General features: G+C 36.4%; 1 protein-coding gene across 1 annotated transcript in view; it reads left to right on the top strand.

Moving 5' to 3' along the window:
- Positions 1–11,150: 11,150 nt before the first annotated feature.
- Positions 11,151–24,969, top strand: part of LOC137298880 (frizzled-5-like) — a 107,482-nt gene continuing 93,663 nt past the window's right edge. The window contains exon 1 of the mRNA XM_067831226.1: positions 11,151–11,531. The gene's annotated coding sequence lies outside the window, so the exon portion shown is untranslated. The remainder of the gene's footprint in view (positions 11,532–24,969) is intronic.

Genomic DNA, 24,969 nt, shown 5'->3' with positions numbered 1-24,969 from the left:
AAAAATGACAATTTAGAACCATAAATGATGAAAGGTTTCGATCTTTTTATTCTTTCAAAATTGTGTGGTTTTTTTTAGGCACTAGTACCTTTAACAAGAGCCGTATCAAGTTAGCACTGAAAATGCTGTCAGTTCTAAATGGTGTGGGTTTTTTAGGCACTAGTACCTTTCACAAATGCTGTATCAAGTTAGCACTGAAAATGTCTCATTGAAGAAAAGGCTTCACTTTGAGTGACCTGTGTCATTGCTGCAGTGCTGCTGAACTTGAAGTTTATGGTGTATTATGTTTGGTAATTGTTCCTATTGCAGTTAATGAGCTGGTATATGCATGTTAGACACACATAATGGTGATAATGTTTATAGGAATATTCCTCTACAGAGGGAGCTGGGTAATGGATTTCAGTATAAGTGACATATGGTTGATAGCATATGGTACAGAAAGGTACATGTTTGGGGTATACAGTTAGTAGGCCTGTTACGATACACTCACATATTTGGTGAATCAAACCATAGCCCTTTAAGAATACAAATTCGTTATTCATAGTCACCAGCACCGAATATGAATGAATATTTGCAATTTTATATCTTAGCACGCTTCACTTGAGCCCTTATTGAAGCGAGACATGCAAGAATGGACTATGTACTAGCCTTGCAGTAGTGCAAGTCATGTTAGTTTCCAATGGCTGCACATGGTACTGTAGACTATAACTACTTGTCTATTACATACCAAAATTGAATGTCATGTCAGATCACTAGTTATTACTACTACACCAAATTAACAGACATGGGGGTTCCATATTGCACATCAATCACTTAACTACTACAATATTGTATTCGTGAATAATTATTTGTATTCGTTACCCAATCTTTGTGATTCATATACTGTATTCATTGCAGCCCTAACAGTTAAATACATATACATGTATACAGGAAGCACTATGTGCTACTTCGACAGAACTGATTTGTAGTTGCTGCCTATTCTATCCTTATGTTATTATCTAGACCTAAGATTACATAGGGCAAGTTCTCTGTCATGGTTACAGATGTCAAGGTCATCTATCATGGATTAAAGTCATAAGTATGAAGACTAAAATTATGGAGCTCAAGGTCTCTGTCATGGATTAAAGTCATAAATATAAAGACTAACATTACAGAAGTCAAGGTCTCTGTCATGGAATAAAGTCATAAAAACAAAGATTAAAATTCAAAGATTAAAAAGTATAAAGACTACAATTCTATAGCTTCTGACAGTCAGTTGACAATACAGGGTATTGGGAATAGTATTTCGACAGAAATGGCAATTTAAACATTCTAGATATACAGATCTCATGGTTGCAGGAAAACTGTGGTTGTTCCAATTCAACTGCTTTGACTCAGTCTTTACAACACATACTGAATGTATCACTCAATGAAGATCTTTGAAAAATAGGATAATATTTCAAGCTGCTTGAATACTTTGACATGACAAGCGATTGCCTTAAAAAATAACTAGGTTAGTCTTGACACCTGTGACATAAGATGAGGTCTGATAAGAAAATACAATAGCATCAGCATATTTTACCACTATCTGCATGTGTGTTGCATGTTTCCAGTTGTATAGATAAGTATCACAGATCACTCACAGTGTATTGTAATCCTGTATAAAGTTATTAACTGTCAACAGCCTTTCTGAATAAGCATAACACCCTGACTCATCATAAAATGGAGTTTCGTGAAAAAATGAAATCTACAAAAGAGTCACCAAAACCTGGAGCAAACTTTGTTATCAGATCAAATATAACAGTTTAGTTTGCTGAACAACCAGTTTGAAGGTGCTATTTAGTAGTACTGATTTCAAGTTCAGCATTCAGAGTTTCAGTGAAAGTGTTGGACAGAAATGCCAACAACCATTTTTAAGTTGATTTCAAAACTAATTATTTGCAAGGATTGTCTATTTAATGATCAGTATTGACTCAGCAATATTCAAGCCATTTTACAGCAGCATGTTGAGAATTAAACCATTCTCCACTCTGCTATTTCCACTATCAAATTACAACGAAATCTTAATTTTTAGAAACAAGTCCCACCCCTCTTATAATATCATACTACTCAACTGAAGTTAAATACTCACTTCTTTCACACTGCTGCAGCAAGTGAGTGAGTGAGTGAAGTTTTACACTGCTTAAAGTAAGATTCCAGCAATGTCATGGCAAGGGCACCAGAAACGGGTTTCACACAATGTAACCATGTTGGGTGTGAAAGCCCTTTCCTTAACATGATGAGTGAACACTTTAGGATACCCTCTGCTGATGTTGAAAATCAATCTGGCATAGATTTTGTGACGCTGAAGAATACCTTTCATATGAATATAGTTACTATGTTACAACAGTAAAATGAAAGAAAAAGATGTTCCATAACTTCTCTTGAGCAGTATATAAACACACTGTCCAATAGTTAAACTCTGTGACCAGTGGAAATCAATAAAAATGCCATGATTATCAATGACTCTATCATAATACTAAGTGCCTACCATGTTGGAGCTGAACAGTGTTTGCTAGGAAATTGACCAGTGTCTGTTATGGAAATGTTTATGAAACCACACAGTCATCATTAGAGAATCATTAAGTACAAATGACCAATCCCAGGTCATGGTTCCACAACAACACCGAATTCCGTGTTATTACACTCAGTAAACCTCAGAAGGACGACCAGACCTTGTCTCTATCACATCAGACAATGTCATTCTGACACACTTTAGGTACTGTTGCCCATGAAGCGCCTAAGGCTTCACATCTCCTCTGTGTCTTTTTGTCTTGTTAACCAAAGTGTTCATTCATTCATTCATTCATTCATTCATTCATTCATTCATTCATTCATTCATTCATTCATTCATTCGACAGTCAGGTATGAAGCCCATTTCTGGTTTTCTCCATTATGTTATAGCTGGAATAACATGGCCAATATTTGTTGCCAAGCATTTTTAAACGATGAAGACGTAACATATCTTTTTGAATAATATGTCTGGGAGATCGGTTTTCACCACCTTAGACTGGCATTTATCTTTGAATATGCCAAAACTAGTATTTCAGATTGGTATTTTAGTATTTTCTGCAGCAGTGGGGCAGCCTAGAGGATAAACCCTTTGCTCATCACACTGAAGACCTTGGTTCAATTCCCCTTATCGGTGCAATGTGTGAAGCCCATTTCTGGTTTCCTCCACTGTGATATTGTTGGAATATTGCTAAAAGCAGCATAAAACCAAACTCACTCACTTTTATCTGAATCCTGATATATCACTTGTTACTGATCGATACTTAATGATGAAAATTTATCTAGATGTTACTCCATGACTCATCCCTCAAACAAACAGATCTGAAACAAGTTGTCATCCCAATGCCCTATCCCCTCTGTCACTGCTGAGAGTTTTTAATGATCTCAAGGTTAATCAAATATTGCAGGAGGATACATTTAACAATGTATTAATACATCAACTAACAGTGACATACTCAATGTAAGATCACGATCAATTCGTTTGTAGTCACCATCATACAGTTCTCTAAATGCCTGATATCATATTCCTCCATATCATGGTTTTAAGAATTACATTTACCTCAACCAAAGTCATCAATCTTGTCAAAAACATATATTTGGGAAATGCTGTTATGACTGGCATTTACAACCTGTATATGCCGGGGAAGGGGGGGAGGAAAACATCTGAATCAGTTTCAAGGCTTATCTGATGGCATGCTAGGAATATCGAACAAGAGAGTAAATATTATGTTAAGATATAGTCTTGACATATTAGTCATGGAAGACACCTTGTCAAAACATTCTGCCATGGTTATGTTGTCATCACGGTAAATACACATCTTTTCCCATGAATGATTCCTAAAAAATAGACAATTTGCAAACATACTTGTGTTGAGAAATCGATGAACCCAGTAAATAAAATTGTGCTCTCTTATCCTAAAAAATACCACAGGACTTTCTGCGTTCATTAGGCACAACCAAGGAATATTTCGTTGATCAATTTTGGCGGGAGACTTGAATGGAACCAATCTCACGATTCTTATGTAACTGTCAAATATTCGCAAACATTTCACCAAATTGTGAGTCTAATTTGAAAGGACCTCATCAAAGCTGAGATGATGGGACAAATTCCTTTCAAAATGCTTAAACGAGGTATGAAAAGGTCTCTGCTTTGCAACCGAAAAGGCCGAGGGTATATTCAAGTTCAATATTGATTGAGTCTGACTGTAATCATTTAATTGCGCAGGCATGTCGTTTTCTGTGTACCAGCCTCTGTTGTAACAACATGAGCTCGCAAACGGGAAACTTATTTCACTTCATTAGTTTCTCAATCAATACGAAAATATTTTGGAGGCAGCCCATTGCCTGTCTCCTCATGTGAGCCTCACGAAGCAATTATACACCAATTATGCCGAAAAAATATTCATGATGAGCCATTTCTAACAGTTAAATGTTTGATAAATGGCCAAATTTAGTTTAGGACTGTGATGCTATTGAAGTAATGGCTGCAACGAGAGACCAAGGAAATTGCAGGCTTGCCAAATCTCAAGTGACGGAACCAGTCACTACCCAATGACATGATAATATTTCGGACGTTTCGCGATTTTGACCATTCAAATAGCGAAAATGTCAACACTTTGGAAGTCTCAAGGCATTATCGACACTTGATTATGAGAATCATGTCAGAGAGATCTCATGTTCTTGCGTTCCACACTAAAATCATTAACCTCAAGGTCAAAGGTGGATTTCTTGGTAAACAATGACAAAACGAGAAGAATATGTTTTGTGCGTTGCTCTGCTGGTAATGCCCACACAGGTAAGATGGTGGAGGAGGATGGAGTAAAGGAAAGGTAACTTTGTGGAATATTTGTTCTGCAGGATCTTCAGGATGGAATGAACCAATTAGTATCTTGTTAGTCACTATCTACATTCATCGATTGTGAGGGTCATTAACCCTGGGTCATACTAATGAATGTGAGATATTTCACAAATGCCTCGTAACACACTAGATGATAGAGATTCCTGCACATGTCCTAATGACACTGTCTGAATCATACAATTAATTCATTCTGTGTTTAACATAGCTCTTCTTATTGTTATGGAAATTTGCTTTTATTTAAATAAGTAGATGTTGATATTCCTTGAATTTATATCTATATGAATACCACACATAAAAATTACAGAACTCATTTGTTATAAATATCTATGGTGTACAATATTCAAAGAAACAAAACTGAATTATGGAATTTTTAATTTATTTTTCTGAAATAACAGAAATGGTATAGCTATTTAGAAAGGATTTCTTTGTTTATGTTTTCTCACAAAGTCATTTCCTTTCAGTTTGTTATTTTATCATATTTACCAAAAGAGTAAAGCATCATTAATCTGTTAATTCCGAAACCTCGGCTTTCTGGACTGTTGGTTATTTTGTTGTCATTTGAAATAACATGAGTTAACCTTTCCCCAGTAGTGTGATTAGAAAAAAGCTGACTGTAACTTTCCTTATTTGGTAAGTCATGTTCTGATTTATCAAAAGAAAGGTTGTTGTTCTGACAATCCCCTGTGATGGGATTTCTTTAGATCTTTGTTTAGTGGTTTGAAGAACTATATTTCACTCCAATGAGATTTGTGGGGCACATTTCTAAAACTGATAGATCAGTGACAAACATGGTGTCAGATGCTATTTCCCCCTTTGACTTGCACCATATGCTCTCATTTTTTCTTTGAGGAAACTTTGATCTGTCTTAGATGGGTTTGTAATAAGTTAGTGAGTATTGCAACTTACTGTGGTGAGTGAGTGAGAGGTGGGTGGGTGAGTGAGTGAGGTAGTGAGTAGAGGTGAGGTAAGCAAGTGGAGGTGGGTTGAGTTGAGAGTGAGTGAGTGAGTGAGTGAGTGAGTGAGTGAGTGAGAGTGAGTGAATATTATGCCACTTGCAATATTCTATTAATACATCAGCCATTGGGAAGAAAATAGTTTAAAAGAATGCTTCCAGTATAACCTAGCCTAACAGAACTGTACAATAAATTCACAGAACAGTCAAACACTAACTATATTCATTAACGAGATGCCTTGATACTGTATAAAATAATATTTTTTTGTTGTGATTATTGCTGCCACACACTTTATAACAGATGATCCTTGATCATAATAATAAACATTATTATGAAAAACACATATATTAACGTTGACTCCATGTGAATTCTTCACAATCATTACACAGAGAGTATATTTTTTCATTAAAAGTCACATGCAACGTAAAACACAACTTTGCAGATTCTGATACCTTTCGGCATGCACTTACTGAAACAGATCATCAAAAATGCCAATTCAACCTATAAAGTTGAAAAAAAAATCAATGAAAAAAAAGCCGAGAAATCAGGGTTCAAACGATTCACTAAATTTCCCCCAGTGCTGGGGGAAAAAGTGGTTTCAATAGCTGTGTTGCGCTGCACCCATAACGCATGCCCAGTGAATAGGTTCGCAGAGCCTGAAACAGTATGCATGCTCCGACTATGGGGTGGTGAGCAGTAGTCTAATCTTGGTTGTGTACACAAACAAGTAAATAATCTACTCCTTACATAAAAATACTTGTTGATTGTCGTAAGCAGCCTCTGTCACAGAGAAAGCTCAATGCCTGGTTTATTGACAGCTATAAGTCTGCCTGCCTGCCTAATGACAATATGCAATACACAGCTTCAATCACTGACCACATGCAATTTGAACTTAACACCTATGAGACTATACGCCATAAACAAAATAAATTAATTTATGACTCATGCACCCGAGTCCTGTCTCTGCCACATTATGTAATTAGGCAGGTGTGATACTTGGACACATGACATGTTTTTATGTCTGTGAGTTGAAAACAAACTACATCCATTTTTCTCAGATGACTGGATCTGATGGAAACTGGTGCAAACTCTTGTCAGTTTCAAGTCCTGCTTTGTACTTGGATGAATGACAGTTTCCAGTACTTCACCATGTGTACTGGAATAATTTTTTATTTGATCGAACACAAATTCAGAAAACATGAATTTACAAAACCGAACTTCTCTATATACATTCTTTATGGATAACAACTTCTTCTAGTCTGTATAATTTTGTTTGACAATGGTATATGAATCCATACTGAAACAACGCATCAAGCACAATAAAAGAAGTTGTTATCCACAAAGAATTTTATTTTCTAGTGACTCGCAATACTTCTAAAATGCCCATCAAACAGATCACCTTTCTGTACACACAATGAGCCCTTGATGCATCAGCAAATGAACTAACCAATCAGAAACCAGCGTTACACTCGAGTGCACACCCTGCTGCCATGACTGGGTTCGGTCTCCCAAGGGCCTCGTTTCGAGGGAAGTAAGCCCAAATACAACATATTGCACTTTTGAAACGCAATTGTACGCTTATAATTTTGTTTATTTGTCTTTTTACAAGCAGCAATGTATGTTTTATCTCATGAATAAGTGATGATTGTGTTTTAATTATGTTTGAATTTTTGGTTGCATGTGACCTCAAAGAAAATATAAGTCATAAGAATGTTTAAGGTTTTGAGGCAGAGTTAAGTTCCATGCTACAACTAAAACGGTTAAGTGTAAATTATACACAAGGTGACAGATTTCCATTTAATTTCTGGCAATTATTAAAATATAGCTTCAAGATGGATATTATAAATTGATTAAGAATGACATATATACTCTAGTAGTCCCACAATTGTCGAAAGGCACCAGTGTGATCTCCTTCTATACGTTTCTCATTTACTGTGATCAGTATGTACCTGGCACCAATTAGAGGAGGGCACCAGTTAGTGCCACACTGAAGTAGATAATGAAACTAGGTTTAGCAGACATGAAGAGTGTTGTTAGGATACTGCATTCAATCAAACAGGCCAGACCTAATTGGCAGCATCCTTGTTTAAGTCTGACATGGTTCAGAGATGCAAATCTCAAAATCTGGGACTCAGTCCACACTTGTCTGTGAGTTTAAGTGACAAGGAACATTTCCATAGAGTGAGTGAGTGAGTGAGTGAGTGAGTGAGTGAGTGAGTGAGTGAGTGAGTGAGTGAGTGAGTGAGTGAGTGAGTGAGTGAGTGAGTGAGTGAGTGAGTGAGTGAGTGAGTGAGTGAGTGAGTTTATTTGTATGCTGTTTTTAGCAATATTCCAGCAATATCATTTCAGGGGACACCAGAAATGGGCTTCACACATTGTACCCATGTGGGGAATCGAACCCAGGTCTTCAGTGTGACGAGCAAACACTTGAACCGTTAGGCTACCAACCATCCCACTATAGCTACTAAGTACACATTAAGGGCATTATAACACAAAGTGGTATTTACACCAAAATGTCACTCTCCTTAATGAAGTTTTCTTTCTCCTGAATTACCTACCTTGTCTACAAGGCAAATGGCTGATATTTATTAGTATTCCAACAAGCATATCTAATTTCTATCTTACATATGACTATAAACTGGAAGGTTCTAAACACAAACAAATCAAGTACTAATAATATGTTGTGGATGTCTGGTTTGTTTTCAAGTTGTTGTTACATGTCAGAAGTACTTCTGTGCCGCATCATGCAAAAGTTTAGTTTTAAGAAGCTTTAAACAATCTTCCAGCAATATCATGACAAGAAACACCAGAAATAGGCTTCAAATATTTTACCCATCTGGGGAATTTAACCTAGGTCTTGACGAGCAAACTCTTTAACCACTAGCTTAACCCAATGCATCACGGTCCAACAATGAGTCCACTATGCAACAGTGACTCTATCTTGAGCAGGTGATAGGCGCCACTATTAAACAATGGTGACACAAGGTCTTCACAAAATAAAATGACTATCACAGTTGGCACTGAACACAAACACATGCAACTTAGGCAAGTACATCAGTGCTACAAATAGCACAGGACAAAACAAGGATTACATGATACTTAATTTTTGTCACTAATTTGGCAGCAAACTTGGAAATGACTTCAGCATGTAAAATACCTGGCTCCTGCCTAACCCTAGCTCTACAACTATAGAAAGCCTATGACATAGTTTGGGCATTACAGTATTGTTAGAGCTACGGTTGATCTGAGGAAAAGGCCCCTTCCTCAAAACAATCACAGCACTAAGATGATTGTAACTTATGAAGACTCATGACTGCCGTAGTGTTACAATCGCTTCAACCTAAAAACCTAAAATGAAAAGGTGATGAACTAGCTACAAAGATACCCTAAAAATCAGAAACTCAGTGCATTCCCTATAAAGGGAAAACTATAACGGCATACCATTTCTACCAGTTAACTTGTCTTTACGCATTAGGAATCAGAACACTTGAACCAATCTAAGTAAGTGGCTACAGTTCTGTCACATCTAAATACACACCTATATACTACTCAAAACAAGTAAAACAAGAATTGGAATACATGCGTTGTAACACCAAGCAGCCACGACAAATAAAATATAGTCACATGAGGAAAAATATGTGTTCCTTAACTTGTTTTGAGCAGTATATTATGTTAGATATTGGCAGGGAAGAGACACAAAGATAGACTTATACGTTTTCTACAATTTGGAGGCTAGTATGGTTTTATGTTGCTTTTAGCAATATTCCAGCAATATCACAGCGACTGACCCAAGAAATGGGCTTCATACATTACACCCATGTGGGGAATCAAAACCAAGGCCTTGTGTGTGATGAGCAAACACTTTAACCATAAGGCTACCCTATTTCCTCCTATATGGGGGAACAGATCCTGTTCCTCAAGCATCATTAGTTAACACACGCACAACTCAACATTGTGACAATAACACAAGACTGTTTCACAATTACCAGTCGTTCATAGCAGTATCATTGTTAGCTTCAGTTGTTTCAAATTCGATGCCATTAAAGATAATGTATCTAGAGTTAAAGTTGTCTATGGTCAAAATGGTAAGATTAATGATGATTAACAATGACATATGCTTGTTTGATGGTAGGTAGACTGTTATCTCCACGATTTGAATAAATCAAAACGAATCCTCAAAAACATGTATCAGTTGACCATTAGTCAACTTTAGTTAAGTCTTCATCATCTGCTGAAACAGTTTCCACTGACAGTTAAAGGGAAAACCTGTAGTGAAATGAATTGTACCAAATGATTTCTGTTAATCCCTGATGATGCCAGGTGTCTGTGGACAAATCTCTGCACAGTCCAAATTTCTAATTCCTCAGAAATAAAGTTGGAAAATAACTGTTTCAATGCACTGTTTGTTAAAATTTGGAACAGCATTCACCAATCATCCCAAAAGCAGCTATGAATATTTTTAAAACAATCTTCACTCTCTCCAAAACTTTGTTTTCTGGATGAAAATGGATGAAAATCCATTGAAATATAATAAAAAAAATATATTAAAATAAGGTAAAACTTAACCTGATAGATAAAGCATCAATATATAAAAAGCATATTTCATAAAACTATTTCCAGAAGCCAACATGAGAGACTCTATATTTGAGAAGAGTCTCTGGAACCAAGGAGAGATAAGCCAAGTTGTAGGGAGGAGCCCCGCTGGCTGGATCTGTCCGTCATCTCATTGTTTACATAGTTAGCCACCTCTACAATCCTCAGAGCTGCAAACTCCACTGTGAAGTTCCATCAGCCTCACTCTAACTGTGTCTACCGACAAATTCAGCCCAACTTGTGCTAATGCAAAACAATTTCTGAGATATTAATCCTGTCCTGGACCAGAGAGAGGTAACAAGCTCCATGCCAGCCTGACAGGTCTAACTTGAGCTCAAATTCTTACATAAAGAAGAATCGTTGGAATTTGTTGTTAGTAGTTCTTCCCTGCGAAGAAACACTTAGTTTACAGTGAGGTATATGACATGTATTGTGGCTTGCCAAAAGGATGGAAAGACATGGAGACTCAGTGTACATCTGTGTGATAATGTTGGCTGTTTGGTAGTGGAAGTCCTTGGCATCTTATAACAAGTTAATTATGTGTGTGTGAGGCAGTGGGTCGGGCTGGGAGAGAGAGGATGAGAAATGTGCTGTGCTCTGACACGGCACAGCTATCACAAGTGATTAGATACTAGCTCTATGAAAACCGACACAAGGAAGGTTGGTACCCCTCGGAGAACCCACCAAGAGTAATTGGACAAAATTTGTACTTACAGAGGCGCAAGAGGTAGCAAGGGAGAGAGAGGCTGGAGACTCAAGCAGACGACACTGGTGAAGGGAGGATAAACTTCTTGAAAGTCTTCAGTCAAAACTTGTTCCAAGTTGTGAGGCTACATCACTTTTTGAAAGCTTTGAAAGGCAACAGAAGCAGACACAATGGCAGACAGTCACAGGTCTGTGTAGCAGACGACAGTTTGTGTATTTATTGTGACAGAACGAGCAGCAGACAACAGCAGATGTCATCAGCTGATGCTCTCATCTTTCTAGGCTTTCAACCATTCCCAATCAAATTTGTGCTTTTCAAGTCTGTTGAACAGTCGGAAAAGCAGAGACACTGACTTAGTGGATTACTGCGGCACTGTGAATCTTATGTCCAGGTAGGTGATCATGGCTAAATCCTATTCAAACCATTTCAGGCACCAATCAACTATATACTTTTAACAAAATCAATTTTAAAGGTACAGATCGTATTTAAAGCTTGTGTGATATAAGATTTAGTTTATAAAATCCTGTAGAAAGGTATCTCCATTCTTGTAAAGAAGAGGCACTGGAATAGTGTGATATTATTCTACATAAATAGCAAGCTGTGTAACCCTTTCAGAAAAACTGAGAGATTAAAACATTTCCTTTGAAATGTTTAATCATCAGAATTTAGACTTAAGTGTCTGGTAATAAAACATTCTACTTGAAATTCAATATTTAAATATTTTCATTTAGGACTTAATGTACATGTGTGACTCTTCCAAAAAAGCTGACAGCAGGGTCACTTAAAGTGAATATACTATTTTGTAACTTAAGTTACCCTGAGAGCGTGTTAAGTAAATTGCATGCATCCTGTGGAACCGCGAATTGAGTGGGGGAACAGAAAAAGTGAATTATCTGCTGTTGGTTGGCGGCAGATTCCACCAGTGCACATGTTTTTCATGCTGCCTGCTAATGGCACCTACATTAGTGAGGACAATTTGAGCCTAACGTTGGAAAGACAAGTAAATCCCACACAGGATGAAGATTATTCAATTAATTTATAACCTCATCAAACAAATCTCTAACTTCAAGGGGCCATGCTTAAAAAGAGCACGCAAGATCAAATGTTAAAACTCATTAGCTCTTTATGGTCAATTCATTCACAATCTCTTAACTGAAAGTTCATGGTAAAGTCGTTATAAATTCATTGGATGGAAATTGACTGATTAGATTTTGTGGCAACTTTACATTAAGGTCTTACTGGCACAATAAGATTTTCATATTTGAATATAAGAATGCAGGTTGTAACGTCAACATTTCTGGTTAAGATTGTCCTCAGGAGAATGATTTAGAAAGAGATTTTTTTAAAAACATTTGTTGAATAAGTGTTTGTTGTTTTCTTTAAATTTATCTTGAATAACAAAAAAACAAACCAAACAGAACTTAACTGAGTATGTAATTATTAACTTCACAAAAAACGAATTTAGAGCAAAAAAATAATGACAATTTAACAGAAAAAACTGAAACAACAGGTCTGAAGAAAATGTCTGGGATTTGATAAAACAGTTTTTCATGTTGGTTTCAGGAAACATACATGTTTTCTGCTGAAACTGAGTAGTCCATTTTCCTGCGATTCCCTATGGCACAAGTACAAAGGGAGTTTTTTTCGAAGTACAACCCATTAGATACAAATGATATGGATTTTCAAACAAATACATTGAATTAAGTAGCACAAGCCTTTGTGTTTCAAGAGTTTTTGTCTAAATGTGTTGAAAAAAACCCTGCTTTGTTATTTTGTTGGAGAAGAAAAGGTACTTTTTTCCCAGACTGTATTTCATGCTATAAATTGTCATTGATGAATGCTTAGCAACTGCTTATACGTAAGTTATGACACTGCAATGACCTGGTTAATGCTTTCATGTACTTTTTTAGCATGTTTTCTGTTTGTCCTTATTTCTAATTGCATCAGTTTATATATAAAGCATTAATAAAAATCTGTTGCATGTGATGAAGATATTTCCATAGTCATAAGACATCTCTACCAAAAGTAGAGTCCATCCTATGAATATGACTGTATCAAGAGCATCTGTTTATGAACCAGTATCTAAGAGTGATGACACCAGGTGCCAGGTGTTTGCAAAATGGGGTGAGTGTATCATGCCAGTTTTGAATGACACAAAAGACATTGAAATGATTAGAAAGAGATACTGGTTTTATTCAATATCACTTTCCCATGAGACATTTTGAAAGGATGATACAAAAGAATTTATGACACATGAATGAAACACTTAGCACAATTTCTTTTTATTACATATCACTTACTCTGACACAACTTCGTGCCATTTATCACAAAACGGCGCAATTTTATCAAATTTCACCCAGACATGTGAACATTTGAGTGTATATACAGTCAAAGTCTAAATGAATATGAGATTTTGTAAATACAGCATAATCACACTTTTCTTTTAGCGTGCTGCTTTCCTGGAGATCCAGTAAAAAACAAGTGCCAGGTCTATATGTGCACCTTGTAGAATTCTTACTAGCTGAGTGTTTTGTTAACAAGACACCCCTCAAAACTCAGCTCTATTTTATCTTCAATCTAAAAACATAACCCTTCATTATAACAAAACCATTTTCCTAAAAGCTCTCTTTGATCAACAGACAGATTGTGGTGAGGAATCAACTTGCCTGATTTAGTACCAGACAGTCTGTCCCTCAATATAAAGTGAATGGGTTCCTGGGAGATTGTGTTATGACTCCCTAAATGTGTGCTATAATGAGGGAGTCCCTGGTGAGACCAAGGAAAGCCTGTTAGGGTAAGATGATAGGTCAAGAGAGGTCAAGTTTAAAAGAGCATAGAAGAAATTAATCACACTTGTTACAATTCTCATTTTTAACACGAAACATGATTCCAATCTTCCATTTCTGACAAATAATGCCAAAGTAACATCAAAACTGATAAATCTAAACATTATGCATTTGTACTTTGCTCAGGTTGAAACATGGAGAAAGTTTTTTAGGAAAGCAGTTTTCTGAGATTTTATCAGTTTTTAAAATGCTCATGCAAATTTGAAACTATTACACACACATTAAGTGAATGTGCTGAAAGAAACTGATTCAGCTGATCAAATCAAATTTTATTTACTGCTTTGTTTCAATTAACAGATTTAAAAAATGTTTTTTTGCAGTTCCTGGTAGAATGCGATTTCAGCTATGTTGAACAGAACAAAAGCGTTGTGAATGTCTTGACAAAGTTAATACCCCTGTAACTGTTTAGGCAGTTACACTAATTAATTTATGTGGTGTCTTGGACTAATTTATGTGGTTTCCTTGCTGAGGTAGTTCGGCAGCGTCTGCCCCGCATCTAGGGAGGCATAAATCACAGATTGTCTGGAAATGACGCGTGTGGCATCCTTCAAGAACACCACGCTTTATGTGGCATTTTTTCAAAGGAGGCTAAACAAAATATGTTTTTGTTAACCATTCTATACCCTTCCTTCTTTCAATGCCTCCTCGAAAAATACTTGTAACTCGAAAAAACAATCCAAACATGTCGGATGCATTGTTATTTGGACAGACCTTCTTTAATAACACTGTATCCGCCAATTTTCAACACAAAAATATCCACTGAAGTTATTTTCACTGTCAGAAAATAATCATAATAAAATCTTTTTTATTGTTTGACATCTCTTGAAATATGTCTAAAGGAATTTTTAAAGGTATGTAAATTTAAAAACACAACTGCCATATCGTGAACGTCATTGTGGTTCATCATGACTGTATGATAAGGCTTATGATAATAATGGCTATAGGAGGGCTAAGTGGACAAACTGTCAGCTTGCAAGGAGAAGAGTCTGGGTTTTATTGTCATCTGAGGGCTGTTTGGTTAGGGCACACAAATACCATGGTACTTGAATTATTATGAAGTGGGAAAGATAGTTTATGTAGGCATTATTAAAAAGTCAGCACCACCCCAATATTGAATCCCCAACAGTAGACTGATTTGTATTAGTTATTGCTGGTCGCATTTCTGGTCACTGGTCACCTCATTGGTCACTGTGGTCACCTTACTGGACACTGATGGTAAGGTTACTGGCACAGATGGTCACCTTACTGGACTCGGAACTGACACAGACAGTCACCTTACTGGACACAGAACTGACACAGATGGTCATGTTACTGGACACAGATGGTCAACTTAATGGATACTGATGATCATATTCAGGTGATGGACACTGATGGTCATCTTAGGCATACTGGGCCCTGTTAGTAATCTTACTGGACACTGATGGTCACCTTTCTTGACACTGATGTCACCTTACTTGACACTGGTGGTCACTTTACTTGGCACTGGTGGTCACTTTACTTGGCACTTATGGTCACCTTACTGACACTGATGCTCACCTTCCTTGACACTGATGGTCACACGGCTTGTTGATGTCACTTTAATGAACACTGATAGTCACCTCAGTGGACAACGTCCCCAAATCCTAAGCCTTTAAAATCTTGTTACCTGAAACCATGATTTCACTCTGCAATCCTTGCCCAACCCAATGGTTCAATGCCAAGTCCTATTCATCTTCTAAAGCTGCATTCAGCAACAGATGGGGTTCTGCAAAGTAATCCAATCTGGATCAAACAATCTAGTGATTAATTTTATAATCAATGATCCGTATTGTCATGGTAGGTTAACACTTCACCAAGCAAGTCACTGAATCTGAGTCCCATCCATTAAGTTATCTCTTGTGACAAGCACATGTGCCCTTCTTTCCCCAGCAATCCCCATGGGAGCAATGAAATATACAATTTCAAGCATTGACATCTTTGTCGGAGTCCCATCAAATCAAACTAGTAGAATCAGATTAAAGTGAATCACACAATTTAAATTTCAAATTTTCTAACGACATGGCTTCTCAGTGGCCATTTTTCACATGATTGGGTGACAATTATTTGACAAAAAAGATCTTTTTATATCTTTTTACAGATTTATGCCTTGACATCAATGAAAATGTCTGTCTCCATAAATAAATTGCTTCAATGACGACATAAGAAACTTGCACCCCTGATTAACACAATGCTGTTAATAACTTTGGAGGAGAAAACATTCACTATGAACTGCTCTCAAAGATTATCATTGCATTGACATTGTCATCAAATGCATGGTACATGTTGCTTGTACTTTTGTGCTGAATTTAAATGGCATTGAGAATAGGGCTGAAATGGTATACTGCAGTATTTTGTTTGGGGTTTGGTACACCGAAATTCTCTTTGAAAACATGGTACATTCAGTTCTCGTAATGAAAATATCATCTAATTCACCTTCTGCACATTACTTTCAGAATGCGTCATCATAGATATTCCACGTAGTTTAATTCTAGATGACACCTTCATGTAGCTACCGTTTCTGACATTTCTGTGCTGCTATCGTGAATAGCTCATGCTAATTTGACTGGATGAACAAGAGTGTTCGTTTGGGTCCCAATTCCAAGAAGATTTCTTCTTGGAACTTTAACCAAACAGACAGTGCCTTTCCACTAAAATGTTAAACCTATTGCAGTTTATTGTTAATGTACAGAACTGAATTGAACCTAACTGAAAGCTGTGAGTTGTGGCATGGTGTACTGATGCATCTCCAGTTGGGAAACAAACATAAAAACCATCATCTGCACGCTGACCGCATTTTGAAATCCTTGTAATGGGAACTGGAACACTATTGTTCTTTAGGACTTTCTGTCATGTCTCAAAAAACGAGAAACAATAGATGTTTTGAACTTTTTCATCCCACTGGGACAGGACATCTCTGTTAGCCTATGTCTGCCATCTCATCTCTGAAATTGTTCAAGGATTTTCTTTTCTTAACCCACAAGCTCCATACACTTGGAACACTGGTATGATATCACCACAAAAGCAATGACTTGTTCCTAGCATTAGAATAATAAAGGAAGCCGGTGCTTCTCAGAATGAAAACGGTGATTATAAACGTTTAAGAAGAAATGTTCTCAAAAGCTGAAACTTTGACCAGATGGATACAGCACAGGTGGCTCCGTTGCTAAGCAGAGGTGTTTCCCCTAGGTGAATCAGGAACTTATGTGTTCCAATCCCACATTTACCCTGATTTCATTTTAGGTTTAATAGCCATGACTCATATAAGTATGGATTTCCTTTAAGACAAGAAGTCAAGGCATTTTCAGTGTTTTTCAAGGCTGTTCAGCTGTCATATTCAGGGCATTTTCAGTTAGGTAAATAGCTTTAGACATCAAGATATAATGTCTTGGTCTTAAGTCATACAGGACCTTCATGCGTTACCAGAGTCCCAAGGTCCCTCCACACAGGACCGTCATGTGTTACCAGAGTCCCAAGGTTCCTCCACACAGGACCTTCATGCGTTACCAGAGTCCCCAATCCTAAGAAGCCTTTATGAATCACAAGTAATCTTCTACAGACCCTGAAGCAAATATATCCAAGAAAGCACCAGACATGGGCTTCACACATCGTACTCTTGTGAAAAATCAAACTCTTGTCTTCAGCATAGGAAGTGAACACTTTAACCACTAGGCTACCAGTCACTCCCCTAAACATGAGTTTGCTCATCTCAAGACCCCACAGGGATCATGAATAAAGCAAATATGTCCAAGGAAGTCCACTCAAGTCTAGAAAATGTGGTAAGTCTAGATTTCCACAGTTTCTGAAAATGAAGAAAGTCTCAGGGCTTCTTTTCATAATATTTTATTTTCACTGTGAGCTTTTTTTCCGTAAAATATGTTTATTTCAGACACTACTTGTTTGTCTAACTCAGAAGGTGAGCAACAGAACCTTGGTGCTAATATTTAACCACACAGTCTTTTGAAATCTTCTTGCAAGAGGCTGTTTGGATAATCGTTACAACATTGGAAGGTTGAATCACAGCTCTGTCTGATATGATTCCTAAACACTCAAACTTGCTCCATAACTTTCTTACCTAACATCTTCCATATGCATCAACAAAACTCAGATCTGAAATTATATTTCTTACAACTGCACAAGCAACATACAGGGAGTGAGGTACAAACAAATTACACTGAAGTCTCACCTCAGGTGATCCTGAACAATGTGGGCCTTAGACTGATGGATATGTTTTTCATTAATTTACCAAAAAACTTAAAATATCTTTTAATGCATAAATTTTGCAAGTGTTATTTATATCATTTGAAGCAACATATATCATTTCATGGTATTTATTGATGTCATGAATGTAAATTTGATGCATAATATTTCATCCAAGATTTTTTCGAAATCAAACATTCATTTCTTGTTAGGTGTCCTTGTAGACTTGATGCATGGCTTTTGATACATATAATCAAGACAGTTTGAAGTGGGAATGATTCTGAAATGAAAGAGTGATTGTGTATGATTTTATGTCACTTTTAGCAATATTCCAACAACATAACGATGCAGACACCAGAAATGGGCTTCATACATTGTGCCCATATGGGGAATCAAACTTGGGTCTTCAGTGTGATGAGCAAACAGTTTAACCACTAGGCTACCCACCACCTCAAACTAAGAAGCATATAAGGTGTTTCAGGTACATCATGGTAAAACAACTCCAGTTTGAGGAGAGAGCAAAGAGATTCAGATGTTTACCACTCTAATGGAAGGGAATAGTGTTCATAAACCCAGAAACTGTATCACAGCACACAGAGATTCAAACCCATGATCCCAGAGACCGGACAACCTTTCATAGCAAATTGTCATGCTTTACACAACTGAGCATCCCATATCCCTGCTATTATATATGATGCAACATAACTTTGGTCTAGCTGCACAATGAGAAACACTTCAGGTTATACAGAAGAACTGCTGTATTTACTGGATGTCCTGTGTCGCAAGGAAAAGCACCAAAACACTTTCCACAATTACAAGAAATCTTCCTTTAATAATTCCAACAAAAATGTAGGCATGTGTTTAGGAATCACTATACAAATCCTGTTTTCCTTACAGGAAAGAAAGGCTCTGTGTCCAGAAGAAGTGAAAGAAAATACAAAAAAAAATGTCTAAAAGAATTCTAGCAAAACAGGAACACACAATTCATGCAACCACCCCTAAAGAAAAATATCAACAAAATGGTTGGTTTCATTTCGTTTCATCAGTATCACACACACTAACCCTAATAAAAAAATGAATAAATGATTGTAGGATTTATGGGTTAAGTTATTTTTAACATTAGTTTTAAGTCATTTGAAACAGGAGGAGGGCAGAAACAGGCATCTACCCATTTGTCAGTTTCAAGCTTTATTTATACTTTTGATCAACCAGACCATTTTCAAAACGTAAGGCAATTACAAGGGTGCCTTAAACACCACACGGAAAGAAAATATATCTTGATATATTTACCATGTTTTACAGAAAATGAAATAAACGGTGTGTGCATGATGCTCCTATTCTGTTTTATTGACTTCACCGTAAGGGTTTAAATAACAATATATATCGTAGAATTTTACCATTATCATAAAGAAAATCAAGTTTTCCTGTTTTTGTGCAACCTCAACCATGTAAAGCTTTCAAATAATTATTCTTATCGTGAAATGTTGAATAACTGGGGAGTTAGTCAAAAATAAACTGCATTTAAACAAGAAACACATCCTCATCTGAAGTTTTACACTAGACTCTAATATGTTTATGTCCCTGGTGCACACATAGATTTGAGAGTCGATAATTCTGGGTATGCATTAAGTTGTTCCAAGCATTCACAGGATGCTAAGTACATCTCTATGATTTCATCCTGTCTCTTCGTACACTGCTGATAACATACAAAGATAAAAACTAAACATCTTGCTCCTATTTTTCTGGCTTCACTCAAGAACAATTACTAACACAAATGGCAAAGAAAAACTGACATGTTGTTAGTTTTATTGTGAGTGACAATGACTGTTTGTTTTTCTTTTAACTGGTTAAAGAGTATACCTCTTATCTGAGTTAATAGGAACTCTGAAATATTTCTCTGCTTTGAAAAACAGAAGTTGACAGAGATTCCATTTGCATATGATGTGTAGATCAGCAAAAATAGAAATCACTGATAATCTGTTGATAGATTGTAAAAGGTATATATATTATTCCTTGAACTGAGATTGCTACCAGTCCACCATTTTAGACTAATTGTCACTTGTTGATTAGAACACAAGAACAACCATTGTCATCATCGTCATTGACCAGACAGGAACAACCACTGATACCCCAGAATAAGTGCAGCTAACATCTCAGCACTACCATTAGCTTCATGATCCAGGACCACCATCAGCTAGCACTACCATAATCACCACTACAAAGACCCAGCACCAGCATCATCACCTTACTATCATCCAACGCTATGACCATCACCACTTTCACAAACCAGCGCTACCTTCATTCCTACCTCCATTCATTCAACACTACCACCATCACCACTTCCATAACCCAGCACTTCCCCACCAACATTACCATCATCACAACTATCTTATCAGCATCAGCATCAACATCATCAATACAATCATCACCCCAAACATTCAGAGCATGTTAGTTCTTGACAACTAGCTGACATATTTCTTCAAAATATGATTATTATTTAGCTTAGCTTCACGATTAACAAGAATCAGATAAATGATATGTAAAATACCAGTGAAGACATATCAACCTTTCAGCAACAGCTAAAAATCAGAAGGGGATGATTACTATTAAATCAGGAGAACGTTAAATGTTATCGACAAAGGTTAAACTGTACATCGTACAACCAATTCCTTTGAGAGCAATCTCAATTCTAGGCAATTATTTGACCACAAACTGATTACATTAATTACGTTGCTTTGACACAAAGGTCAATTATGCACATAAAATTATCTGAAATTAAAGATGCAAATTTTAAAGCAACATTTCTTTAATATTACTGGGACTCCAAGGGGAGGATTGTTTTCATGAGCATATGCTATGCGTCTTTAACCCTTTACATGGCACAAATTTGTGGTTTCGTTCATGAGAGGAACCCAAATGATGCTGTCAGCCTGATAAAAGCCTAGCGCGATTTCATTGATCATGGAATTAGCGAGTGTAAGAGTATCAAGGATGTCGTCAAATAACTGTCTCAAATTGGTTTGAAATCAATCAATAGTTTTCAGATCAAAGGAGACGATTTCATCAAGCGACTGCCGAATTTAGGTGGGATGTGAAGAGTATTTCGTTGGAACGTAATAGACTCCGGAAAAAAGCTGGCGAGAGCTTCATTTCTCCGAAGGCCGAACGCAGGGTGAACGCAAGGCCACTTAGATCAAAGACAATTTAAATTCACAATTTCGATTTCTCTGGGCCTAAAAGGCTTGAAATCTTTGATTTTAGGATCCTAAATTTTCAAAAAATATTGTTTGCATTTTGGAATAACTAAACCTTTTAATTTCTAATCTATCATACAGAGGGAACGAAAACACATTTGGCTGAAATAGAGACGCAGAGGACATTTTTGTCAGACATGACAATTTGTCACAGATGTCAAACCTAAGAGATATCTTCGTCAGTTTTGCTTGTAACAAATCATAGCTGCTTGTTTAGTTCTTTTTATAACCAGACCATCTACACGACACAATGTTCTTTCAAGAAAAGAATTCTCGTCTCGGTTAAAGATAGAGCATTTCATCATGGAACTCTTGGAATATATCTGATGAGGCAGCTGTGCCCATGAACAACATTCCATTTCAGTTTAGCGCATAATTAACTCTGCATCCGTATTAATCAAGAGATGCTGACCAGATTGGGAAGGCAATGTGTAAGTAAGCATGTTCTTCATTCAATATTCTGGAAGATAGAGTCTGGATGGTGGTTATACGCCTGGCTGGCCAGGAATCACTTGAAGCCTATCAGCCAACAGTTCGTACCTTCAGAAACATTCTCAAGGAAAGATCTGAAGAAAAAACTGATTACAAGGTAACTTTGACAAACCATTGTAAACTTGTAGTATGTACAGCATTGGTTCCTGTTCATCTTGTTGGAGATGAATATAAACCATATTGTGTGTTGCTGTATCAGATGATGTTATGTATTGAGTCATCTGTAAACATACATCTCACTTCCTTGATCCATATCTAGAAAGTCTTGACTTTTGAGAAAAAATTCAAGAATTTATATCATACACAGACAAATTAATGACTTCCAGGTCAATATTCTAGTTATCGAAATGTCTATCCAGATATACTTTTGGACTTTCAAGTCAGCCAAAACATCTTGTCAAACTCTAGCCTTCCAAGTCCATATTCCAGCCCTTTCAGGTCCATATGCCAGTTTTCTGAATTCATATCCCAGTTTCCCAAGTCCATATATCCCAGTTTTCTAAGTCAATATATGCCAGTTTTCCCCAAGTCCATATCCCAGTTTTCCAAGTCCATATTTCTGCCGTCCAAGTCCATATTCCCCAGTTCAAGTATATATCCAGACATTATTCAAATGTCAAAGTCTATGCTCTATGCTTCCATGTGAGACTGTTTACAGCAGAATCGATAACTGGAAATAAGACTGAATCCAATTACAACAGAAGTCTCTACTTTCAACTTTCAACACTATCACTTCTTTTTCAAATTTTACAAGTGAAATAAACCTGCAAGATGAAAACTTTTAACAAGAGATAGAATGTTTACTACTGTTTCAAAATATACTGTTACAGGAGGCAAACAACATATTCATTATATTTTCTGGAATGCAGAATGTAATTTTAATTTTAGCTGTAAAACTTATTAAAATGATAAAACTTAGAAACTTTCTCAGAATTTTTCAAGGAGATATTTCCAAATGGTTGAATTATCCTGGCTAAAACAGGAAATCCACAAGACATTCACACCAGTAAAACTTCACTTCATCAATCAGGATATTCCATAAATACAGTGACTGATATTCTGAAGAAGATTCAATGAAAATATTCTCATTTAATCCGGTGAACTTACCAGACCAGACACTGCTTCATCTTTTAGATTAAAACTGACAATGCTTTCAGTAAACATGACAGTCATGGACAGTTCCACTCACAGACAGTCACAGATTGTCACAGCTGAACGTGTCACATTTTCATGTAGTTTTCATTGAATATTGCATAGACAAGCTCTTGCATAATATAATTAATTCCCTTTTGGAAGGTTTCGATTTCCTGGGGCGACACTGCTAACTGCAATCAAACAAAGATCAGTAAATAATTGGTTAAGATTTCCAAAAGAGATAGATCCATTTTAGCTCTCTACCCATCACTGAAGAGGGAAAAAAAATCAATATTTTCAAATCCAGCGTTCAAACATGTGAGAAAAAACGTGTAAGATGGTAACCAGATATTTTGCAAAATACAGGTTCGCCTAATTACAGCATGCAACATAGACGGTTCTTCATCAATAATAAAATAGTTGCTAATGAAAATACAGTCTTTGCAATTATTACTAAGGTTTTTCAATGAACATCGCTATTTTTACATGTGGGGCTCATGCTTCAAAAGAAGCTGTCAGTGAAATATGCGCAAAAAGTCAAATGTCATCTCATGACTGTTAAGAGTCTCACAAATGTCATCAAAGGCTGTTTTTTTAAAAAAACAAAACATAAAAGATCCCAATAGACACACTTGCTTACATTTCTGGTTAAACCTCCGTCATCATGTCATAATGTGTTCATGTGTGTTAGTTATGACATGTGAGGGTTAAATGATATATTTCTATGAAATATTACATTTGCATATTGAAGACACCATCCAAAATATAAACAAAGAAAATGGACAGTCTCATTTATCAGAGGCAGGTTCTCCTGTGTGGAGAAGGTGCACTAGCTGTGACATTATGTATGGTTAAAATGTCCCATTCCGATTGTCTATGAGGTTTAGCAAACCCGATTAACAAAAAGGCCACAACAATATTTGGACTTTTTATACTTTTGAATGACAGATTACGTTTCAGTGTTGTTCAATTCTTATTAAAATAAATCATTTCTCCTTTCTTAAATGGAAAGTAGTTTTTGCAAACAACTTGACAGAGAGAATTTGACCCTTGATACACTGACTGCTATCATCAACTTCATTATCGTTCGCAACATCAACAACCTCATGCCTTTTTAATATCTTCCCATCACCAGTTCCGACCAATCAGATATCAATTATTATGTAAGCATTAACCAATGAGAATCCTCCCTTGTCTCCAAAAGATATCACTTTCTGTAAATCATCAAGGTTTGAAAATATATTCCAGATACATCACTTAGGAGTGAAAATTCAAAACACTGAGTCTACTGCTCACATTTTAACCAGTAAAAATACTTTTCTGATGAAATATTAATGCAAACAACAGTTAAATGTGAAGCTTAGTGATGACTTATTCAGTATTATATGAGTAAAGGCCCATAGTAACAATAATTACTACATTCAGAATATTCTGCAATGGGGAACTACATTCAATACTGTGAAAAACTAATTGGACCAAGTTTGTGCTTTCACTTCTCAAAACATCCATCAAATTTAGCTATGCACTGTATAAACAGACCATTCCACTCAAGATGGAAGGCATATGATGGCAATACTCTCAACATGTGTTTTGGAGTAAAATAGTTTTTTTTCTGTATGCACAGAAAGCATATGTATCAGTTTTATAGTTTGTTCTATGCAATAAACAAGATATCATCCATTAAGTTGTATGTTTCACTTTTGAGTCACCAACTTCTAGAATGCAGATCAAAAAGTCTGCAAGGATAATTCTGTCACATCATCATGGCCATTTGTTCATGAGAGATGAACAGCAGACTATATACACCAATTTCAAATATGTTAAAGAACATTTAACTGGATGACAGATTCAATAAAACCTGAAAAAATGGGCATTCTTCAACTTGTTT

This window comes from Haliotis asinina, chromosome 10 (genome assembly GCF_037392515.1).
Source record: "Haliotis asinina isolate JCU_RB_2024 chromosome 10, JCU_Hal_asi_v2, whole genome shotgun sequence".
Taxonomy (NCBI): Eukaryota; Metazoa; Mollusca; class Gastropoda; order Lepetellida; family Haliotidae; genus Haliotis; species Haliotis asinina.
This window is presented reverse-complemented; position numbering and strand designations above follow the sequence as displayed.